Source organism: Notamacropus eugenii, chromosome 6 (genome assembly GCF_028372415.1).
Source record: "Notamacropus eugenii isolate mMacEug1 chromosome 6, mMacEug1.pri_v2, whole genome shotgun sequence".
Classification (NCBI taxonomy): domain Eukaryota; kingdom Metazoa; phylum Chordata; class Mammalia; order Diprotodontia; family Macropodidae; genus Notamacropus; species Notamacropus eugenii.
Window position 1 is genome coordinate 339,787,028 of NC_092877.1, and position 10,504 is coordinate 339,797,531.

The window sequence follows — 10,504 nt, forward strand, 5'->3', positions numbered from 1 at the left end:
AGAGACTTTGGCAAAGCACCTTGTTTCCCTGACCTGGCTCTCTATGTCTTCAGTGGTCTGAAAGGGAGCCAGAGGCCCATCAGCCCAAAGTCAACCAAAGCCCAGGGACTCCTTGTTTCCCTCATCCCTGGGTGTGCCCAGGGACATGTGATATTCTGTGGGTTGGGAGGAGGTTAATGTAACTAGTTACAACTGCTGACGCTGGTGACCACAGCAAATTCAGTGAATGAGAAGGAATGTACCCAAAGCAGGTACATGCTGTCATCAACCCTGACCTTGACTTTGGGACCCCGGTTCCGGCAATCCACTGTGATCCATTACAGGTGCACTGGTAGTGTGTGTGTGTGTGTGTGTGTGTGTGTGTGTGTGTGTGTATAGTCACATGCACACATGTATATATTTATATACATGGGTATACTATATAAACACATGTGTGTATATATATATATATGCACACACACAACTCATAGGATTTTTGGAGGAAAGCATTTTATAAATCTTAAAGCACTATAAAAAAAGTGAGTTAAATTCTGCACCCAACATTTACTGGTTGTACAGCTGAGCACAAGTCACTTAACTTTTCTTTCAGGAATCTTGAACTCTGGGCTCATGCCCCTATCCATGATTTGAATAAAGATTTAGGAATTTCAACAAAAATCATATTATTTAATTGATCAACTCTGACACTTCCTTCTGAGTCATCATCACACACATAATATAGATATGAATATATGCTTCATCGATCAATCTATATAAACGAGGCAGTAACTAAAGTGCTCTATTTGCGTCTTCTATTTCTTCTGTGCATTGGGGAAAAAAGATTTGATTGAGGCTTTCTCTTTTTATTTTGGCTTATCACCACCCACTAACCATTCCATCCACTGAAGAGAAGTTCTTCCTTGTAAGTGAACTTCACAGTTGTATATAATTCTCTTTCTTCTTCCTTTTATTTTGGAATGTTTGTGTTTGTGGCAAATTTTTAAGATTGTTAAGTTAATTAATTTTTTAAAAAATTGCGTGAAGGCATTCAGAATTTCGTGCGGTTGGAGACCTACTAGCGGAAGAGGGAGGCATGCTTCCTTTTCTCAGGGCCCTGACATAAGGAGGGAAAGGTTTGCCATTTCCTGATGGGATCCCTGTAGCCTCTTAAGTTCTCTTCTTTATGGAGAGAAGCTTTTTCCTCATCCCCACCCCTATGTTAACATTCTGGAGCAAAAGCCCTGCTTACCTGGCAGGCTGCTTACCTGTGGCTGGTTCTGGCCACAGTTAGAGATTTATGAAAACACAAGTGACCTTAAAAGAGATTAGTCACACGAGGGCTGTGTGATCCTGGACAAGTCACTTAACCCTGTTTGCCTCAGTTTTCTCGTCAACTGAAATGATCTGGAAAAGAAAATGGCAAACTGCTCCAGCATCTTTGCCAAGAAAACCCCAAATGGGGTCACAAAGAGTCCGATATGACTGAAAATGATTCACCAATAAGAATTGCCAACTGCTCTCTATGGCACTCTTATTTTCTTGCTGAAAAAAGACTTTTTCCAGTGAAATATTGGGGAATGGAGATCTTTTCAAGGAATGTCAATATTATTTGCAAGTAATGATATACGAAAACAGCTGGCTTCCCATTTGGTGTAATTCATAGCTCCCTCTGAAAAATGGCACTGAATTTATATTATGAGATTTGTGTGTGTGAAATAGCTAATCTTACTACTTTAAAATTTTATTTTATTATCATCACTTGACATGGGGAGGGGGAAAACTTTCAAAATAGAAATCATTGTTTTTGGAAGGAAAGCTTTCTCTATTTCTCTTTGCCCTGCCATGGTCTCCTTGCCTCTCCCCTATGTTGGTGTCCTCTACTTCAAGGCTCTGCTTAAATGTAATCTCCTCCATGAAGCCTTCCTTGGGCCCCTGCAGCTAACAGTCATCTCTCTTTCCTTTTCTGGAGGGTCCTTTTGCAGGCAATCAGGGTTAAGTGACTTGTCCATAGTCACACAGCTAGTAAGTGTCTCAGGCTGGATTTGAATTCAGGTTCTTCTGATTCCAGGCCAGTCCCCCTGATTCCAGGTCAGTCCCCCTATCCACAGCACTACATAGCTGCCCCTCTCTGTTCTTTTGAAAAATTTTTCATTATGCCTTTGTGTCCATGTTTTATCTCCTCAACTAAGATGTAAATAAACCCTTTGAAGGTAGGAATCATCTTCTTCTTCCATCTACTGTCTAACAGTGCCTTGCACAGTATCTGGCACATAGGAGGTGTTTAATAAGTACTTATTAATTCATTGATAGTAGTCATTAAATATGTGTGTTGTTTAAAAAATAATAACTGTTAATGTTGGTGGGCTTTAAAGCATGCAAAGCACTTTAGAGAAGTTAACTCATCTGTATTTCACATCAGCTCAGTGATGGAGGCATTTCAGATTTTCCTATTTTAATTTTACATTACTTCAGTGGATGAAGTCATTGAGGCTCAGGAACCTTCATGGTTTGTCCATGGCTGTGTAACTGGTTGCCCTGGTGACACTTGTCACATGCAGGTGCTTTCCTTACTATAATCCTGGGAGATACAGAGAGTAAATATTTTCATCACCACTTTACAGATGCTCAGAGATGTTTTGACTTGGCTGGGTCACAACTCAAAGGTGACAAAGCAGGAACTGGAACTGGGACTGGATCTTCTGACTCCCAATGCACTGTATTTTCACTATTCTAGATTGTCTGAATGAATGGATGGGTGGATGGATGAAGGACTATCACTATGGGGATTTAAAACATAAATTAAAATGGGAACACAGCTCGAAACTGACATTTGATATCTTTTTTTGTTATTGTTTAAGTTTTGGTCTTTTCCAACATTATGAAAAAGGCTTTGTAACTGCACTCTCTCTGACCCAACCCATGACTGTCATGGTGCTCTCATGACTTCTGAGAGAAACTAATAAGGGCACAGAAATGAGCAAGTTTGATACTGCTGAGGCACTGGTGTGGAGCCCTAAGTATGGTCCTTGAGGGATCTACAAAGGTTTGTGTTTGTCCTTTGTTGCTGAAGAAGACCACGCCATCAGAGAAATAATGACATGACTTGCACTTGACTTTGTTTTGAGTGAGGGAGGGCTGTGCAGGTCACCAGCCTCACTTCTCCTTCAAGGTCATCTGAATCCAGTGACCAGATATTCATCAGGATGACTGGAGATGACCCAGGATGAGGTAATTGGGGTTGCACTTTTGAGTCACTTGGTAAAGTGGTATAAGGTTTTGGCCAGGGGAAATACTTTCTTTCTACTGTTAGGTAATGGTTTCTAAAATAATGGATATGTCAGTCAACAAATATTTACTAAGCACCTACTATGTTCTAGTGCTAAATGCTGGGAATATACATGTGCATGCATGTACACACACATCTGTGTATGTATATTTGTATAAAATGTATTTTATATTTGCAGATCTGCTATACATCTCAAGTAGTCTCCTGATTTCTAAGCTGCTCTCTGGCCTTCAGTTATTTAATCCTTCCTAGGCTGCCTGTTCTCTGTCCAACAGCTACTGGGGGCCAGTAACTGGAAAGCATTTTCCTGGAAAGGAGCAAGGGACTAGGAAGCCTGACAGTTCTTTTAGTGGACGGATGAGAACCATTACACCCAGCCAGAAAGCTGATAAAACTCTACAGAATGCCTGAAACCAAGATTAAGTCTTTTCTTTTGACCATCATTTTCCCAGTATTACACAAGGTCGCTGGTCTGAGACAACTATATGACTTGAGGATGTATAAGTATACGTAAAGTATACGTACATGTGCACACACATGTGTGGCTATATATATATAATGCATATGCATACACATGTGTGTATACACACAGTCATACATACATATACCCCTGCCCTCAAGGATCTTACAATCTGATGGGAGAATTCAACGTGCAAAAGAAAGCTAAAAAGGTTGGGGGGAAGAACAGGCACCCATCCTGGGGGTATAATCAAGTCCCACAGCTAGGTAAGAAATGAAGATATCCAGGCATCCCCCTTAAATGAAGCTTATGGGAGGAGATGAAGGTTCTAGGAAGAGAATATAAAGATAAAAAGACCAGAATGGCAAATTCTAAACTGGATTTGCAAGGCTTACCTTGGAGTTCTGATACAAGAAGCTAATTCTATCTGGAGTCATTACAACACCTCTTTGGCATGGTCCCAAACTGTCACTATTCTCTCAGATACAGCTTTTCTTATTTTTAGTCACCCACTCACCCTATATAGTTTTACTGCTTTGAAAACCTCTGCTGAATTTATATTATGACATTTACAAGTGCAGAATAGCCAAGTTTAACTTTGGAATTTTGTTTTCTTATCTTTACAGCTTGGGAGAAGAGAATGGGAGCAGTAGTTTCCAAAATGGAAATCACACTTGCCAGAAGGAGAAGTCATCAACATTCTTTTGGAGCATGCCAGGCTAGTGCCCTGGTGCATTGTAGTTAAAAGACAGCCTCATGCCTCCTCCATCTTTAACTCTTAAAATTGAACTCTAGCACTTGAAACTCTCACTTAGAGGCTCCTAGAAAATTGTGTCACCATAAGGATAAGCGATCCATGTGGGTTAGCAAATACTCAAAGTTAGAGCTAATAAGACCCAAGTCACATGTTTACTTTTCACCAGACAACCAGAGAACACACTAGTTCAGTTAATTAAATGCCATATCCCACCATATGCTGCCCTTTTCCCTAAGTTACCATATGACCAGTGCAGAGAACATAGGACCAGGGAATGTGCATGCAAGGCATACATGGATGGAACATGAGTTGCTTGGGAACAGAGATGAAGGAACACATGCCAGCAGTCTGTGCTGTTAGAGTATGTCCATGGAAGGGCCACACATTGGGACATGTGTAGGCAGGGTCTGAGCATTGCCATGGCACTTGTAATGCCAAAGAACTTCAGAGATCTCTGGTGACAGAACTGCATTGCTCTCTGCTGTGCATCTCAAATTATTTCCTGGTTTCTGATCTGCTCTCTGGACTTTAGCTGTTTAGTCCTTCTTGTTCTTTCCCAATAGCTACTGGGGGCCAGTAACTGGAAATCTTTTTCCTGGGAGTAAGGGGGTAGGGAGGCTGACAGTTCTTTTAGTGGATAGATGAAAACTATGAACCAACACACCCAACCAGAAAACTGATGAAAGTCTGCAGAATGTCCCATACTAAGATCAACTCTTTTCTTTTAATCATCTTTTTTCTAGTGCAACTCAAGGTCCTTGGTCCTAGACAATTATATGACTTGAGGTTAGAAAATTCCCTTTACTTCTTCTTAAATGCCTAATCATAAGTCTACATTCTTCAAAACAGTTTAAGGCTTCTGTCTCCCTCCCTCAAATTCCCCAGAAACTATTTGAGGGCTGGAGCAATGAGGCTCCCTTGATTTCAAGATCCTCCATGACCGATATGCAGTTGAAGCTAGGGAAAAGAATAGGAGTCCAGTTAAAGGAATTTGGGATGTTACCTTCCTGCATTCTGGCTAGCACATACCTAAATACTTTCTCTGTACATCTAAGTCAAGATCCCCCCGCCCCAACTCCCCATACAGTATAGTCTCACCATCTACTCAATTCTAGTATCTAGATGCTGTCTTCCTTAACTTTGTATAGTAGGTTGGGTGGATGTGACACAGTCAAGTTATATTGAACTCCTCCTAGAGGGAGGAAGGGTAGAACATGTAAACAGAAACAGCTTATATATGCACCTATAAGTATAGCCCCTAATTTCAAAAGAATTCTATAATCTCTTGTGTTTGTCCTTACCTGGACTGCTCATAAGTGATACAACTTGGGAAAAGAGAATGGGAGCCACAGGCACCCAGGTGCATTTGTACATTGATGCATTGATTACATCATGGATTGCATTTGTAAATGCATCCGTCTTTGTTCATCTATCTCCATATAGAACCTCACCAACCCTGACTCTACTGGTCCACTCCAAATTAGTCTCCATTTTTTGGCAAGTCTAGTTGCTTGAGACCACCATGATGAGTATTACTGTGAAATAACATACATATGTGATGGAGGTAATAATCTTCCAGAAATGTGTTCCATCCCTCCTGCAAAATAGAATGTCTCAATTAAAGGGCATGATTGAAGACTGAATTTATCCTTTGTGTGCTAATGGTCAAGACATTTATTAAACATTATTTAGAACCAGAACCTGAATCTATTGGTTCAAGGTGATAGCAAGACAGTCTGGTAACACGCATCCTCAATCTCATTTGTCTATAATATATAATATTACATTATATGTGATATATCTATAATATAATATAAACTATAATAAGTCATATAGTTAGGTTTAACAGATCATAGTATCCTGTCTCTGTGCCTGGAAATCCTCAACCATATTAATCCCTCTCTCCTTTTCTCCTCTCTGTCTCTCTGTCCCCCTTTCTCCTTCTCCTTTGTGAGATTTTTGTGCACTTTACTCAAGAAAATTTAAAAAAAAAACAAGTAAAACATGTTTTCATGATTTATTCATTCTCTTATGGGAATCCTCTTCCTCCTCCTCCCCCTCTCTTTTCCTCTCTCTCCCTCCCCCATCTCTTCCTCCTCCATTCCATCACCAGATATATGCCATCACTACCACCACTGTGCACCTTCATTCTTCATCCTCCTAGTAAAATAAATGGGGGTGGGGATGCAGGACATCAAGCAGTCCATTACTAGCAACCAAGGCTTTATATGACTCATTGGATGGGGGAATGACCTAGATTTTATTCTAAATTGTAGAGACAGGATATTAGGAAAGCTCTCATTCTCTTAATTGAGATTAGATCACCCCACAAGACTCTCCTGGCTACTTAAAAGTTTTGATTTCCTCTTGTTTCCCAGACTGAAGGATGACTCATGAAGCAGTTTGTGAAAAGAGGAGGACAGCCAGAGAAGGGGTCAAACTATTTCAAAGGCTTATTGAGGTGGTTACGTGACTCTGTGGACATAAAATGTAACAAATGGCTTCTGACCAGCTTGAGGGGAGAAGGCAGAGAATGAAACAATCTGGGATTTCTACTAAACATGGGAATGTAAGTAGTTTCCACAAATTTCCTCAAGGTGTCTGGCTGGGTTTCACATTTGGAGGCGGGTGACAGCATCACTGGGAGCCATTCAATCCCAGGGCTGTTATTCAGCTTGTCTCCTGGAGGGAGCATTAACACACAAATGAAGAACCAAGTGACACACATCACAGGAGGCAGGTAATCATCACCTGAAATGCCTTTTCATCTCTCACCTCTCCTGTGAAATGGAATGCCTAAATACAAGGGAAAGATTCCAGATTGGGACTTTATCTACCCTGTGTGCCAACCTGTGGGTGTTTATTAAACACCATCTAAAGGTTGTGGGCATAGACCTGGCTCAATATTTCTTAAAGCTTTTAGTTGCCCATAGTCTCTTTTAATTGAACTCAACGGACCATTTATCACGCACCTCCTATGTGCAAAGATGGAACTACTTAGTCTCCCTACTCAGGAGTCATAGGTCCTTTTTAATTATTCTGAGATGAATTGAATCAATTTATAATAGGCACCCATTCAAACAGAAGCAGCATGACACTATGGGTGCAGAGCTGCTCTCAGAACCGGAACTTCAAGTCTGCCTTTGATAGATATTGACTATGTGACTGTGGGTGCTTTGGGGAATTCTGGGACTCTAAATGTAGAGCACATGCTAAACTGCACCATCAGAGGGAGCTTCCTCACCACAGCATTCTTTTTACCAATGAAATAACAGATTCAGATAGAGATTCTGATCCATCCAATAATAACCAATATTTATATAGAGTTTTAAGGTTGGGAAAGTGGTTTACCTACATTATTTCATTTGAACCTTGAAATAAACCTGCAAGATAGATAAGTATTCTTATTCTCATTTTTCTAGATTAAGAAGTTAAGGTTCAGAGAAGTCCATTGACTTGCCCACAGTCACACAGCTAGTAGATGTCACTGGCAAGATTTAAACCAAGATCTCACTGATTCTAAGTCCAATACCCTTTAAGACTCTTCCCTATATATTGAACTGGACTTATGGAAATGGGAAAGGATCACAGGAAACCTCAGAAGAAACCTCAGAGGGCATCTAGTCAGGTCCACTGACTTAAGGACTAAGGAAATTAAGACAGAGATTAATGTCTTGCCCAAGGTCGCTCAAGTAGTAAATTAGAGGGTTGAGATTTGACCTTGGGTCCTCTGACTCTAAATTCAGCCATCTTTCTGTTGTAGTACACTGCTACTCTAATTAAACAAAGGGGAATGTTGTGTCCTACAGAGATCACATGCTCAGTTCATTTACCCATCTCTTCCCTTGATCTCTCACCCTGCTGTGGTCTTCAACTGCTCATTTAAGGCATCTGCCTGCTTTCTTAATGGAAGTCAAGTGCATACCTGTCACTCTTATTTTATTTGTCAAGAGTTCCACTATCCTTCCGGCTGGTCAGATCTGATTAACTCACTCAGTGTGCCTGGATTTTTCAAGAAGCCATTAAGTGATATAGACTAATGGCTCATGTAGGATACCTCTTGCCTTCAGCACCGAATGATCTAATTTTTTTTCTTAATCTGAAAGGGGATGAGTACAATGAACCTGTCTTTCCTCAGGCTACTCAGACTGAGACAAGTATAAGACACGAGAAATATGGGGCCAAGTCTCATAACCAATTTAAGTCAGAGAGAGATTGTTACACCAGGACCAGGGGGAGAAGAGATGGAGGAGGGGTACTGGGAAAGCTCTAGGTTGACATCAGAGTATGATATAAGACAAGTATCTAGAAGCTTAAGGAAGAAGGCAGGATCCAGGGACTCTGGAAGGTCAAGAGCACGCTGATAGTCTAAGAACAAAGACGTCATGGGGACAAGAAGGAATAACCCAGTTTTAGAGCTCAGAACACAAAGTAAAAGACTCCTCAGCAAGAAGGAAACATTTAATCCAAGGGCAAAGTTTGCTCTTTGGCCAAAGGCTAGTTTCCCTTTGCTATCTCTTATACTTCCTGCCTAGATGGGAAGCGATCTGAAGGTGGGGATGGACCTTTGAGTTTGTGAAGGCATAGGATCATGGATTTCGATTGGAAAAAGACCTTAGGAGACATCTAGTACAACATCTTCATTTTAGAGATGAGGAAACACATCAAGAGGAAGTGTTTGTCTGAGATCATCTAGGAAGTGGCAGAAAGCCAAACCTTGGATTTCAAATACAACTTTATTTCCATTGCCCTGAACTGCCTCCTTTGTGATCATAACTTGATAGAGAAATAATAAATTATAAAGAAGGTCCTAAGAATGAGAGCTGGAGGGGGTTAGTACAAGAGGGACTGACGGATAGGTTAGACTCAAGACAGGGGCACAACTCAAGTTGTGTTGGGCAGAGTTAGACAATTTAAACCTTTCTGTTCAGTGATGGGTGAGATCAATACTTCTATATCTGTAGCACTAAATATTTGTCACATTAGTCATGTATATATATTTTAAGATTTTTGTGCGTCTCTGGTGAAATTTCCCACTTTTCACCTGACATTTGCTGCCATTAATGAAGATTATTGGTGCCACCTTGTGGGGAAATGTAGGAAAATTTAATGTTAAATAGAAAATTTTTTTTAAAAATAGATTTACAACATACATACCTATCTATATCTATTTTTAAAGACAGATTTCATTCTATCAGTGGGTCATTTAAAGATTACTTGTTGTACTCATTCATGCTTATTACTTCTCCAGGTATTTTAAAAGTAAGTGGTTGAATTGATACAAAGGGTTGGAAGAGAAGACAGAGTGGCCACATGAGCACAAGATGGGTGGATAGCCCTGGCACTCCACTGGGAGGTAACTTGAAGATGTCTTGAGAAATCGAAGAGAGCATTAGATGGACCCCACACAGGCCATGATGAGAAAACATGAGCCAGAGTCATTCAGGAAAGAATAACATGGATGGGCTATGGGTCTGCATTATTAGAGGAAATGTCCACATTGTTGAAGGGAGGTCATTTGAGTGAGTGAGTTCTTCAAGAGCTGGTTGACTGTTACCATGATTACTTTCATTTATATGGAAAAAAACCGTTTCTTCTAAAAGGTGTTTATCGTATGTTCATTTCAATCAGTATAAGCTTGTACAGCTGTCACTGTCAACTGAAATTCACTGAATTTTCCAATTCCTTAATGTAGGAAGTGGGTTATCACTAATTCACCCTATCAAATGACACCCTATTCTTTCTCAGTTCTCTTCTTAACTGCCCAACCAGTATTCTTCTCCTTTGCTAAATTTTCATCCAGGGCATGCCACTCATTGTGGATGTCTCCCAAGGGTCTGGGACCCTTGACAGGGAGGTAGTAAGGCAACCAAGAAAACAACCTCTTCTGTCCTGTCCTGGAGGTAGGTAGCTAGGCTTCTCAACTGCCAGTGATTTTAAATGTAGCATTTGCTGATAGTTCTTTTTCAAAGTCTTGTCACACAATTAAATATGATGCTTATTATTGCGCCACTCTCTGCTG

The 10,504-nt window shown here is 40.5% G+C and overlaps 1 long non-coding RNA gene across 1 annotated transcript; it reads left to right on the plus strand.

Moving 5' to 3' along the window:
- The first annotated feature begins 377 nt into the window (after positions 1-377).
- On the plus strand, positions 378-10,035 carry LOC140510035 (uncharacterized). Its single transcript, XR_011969061.1, has 3 exons — positions 378-5,268; positions 6,861-7,051; positions 9,734-10,035. It is a non-coding gene; the product is annotated as an uncharacterized lncRNA (long non-coding RNA).
- The last annotated feature ends 469 nt before the right edge of the window (positions 10,036-10,504 follow it).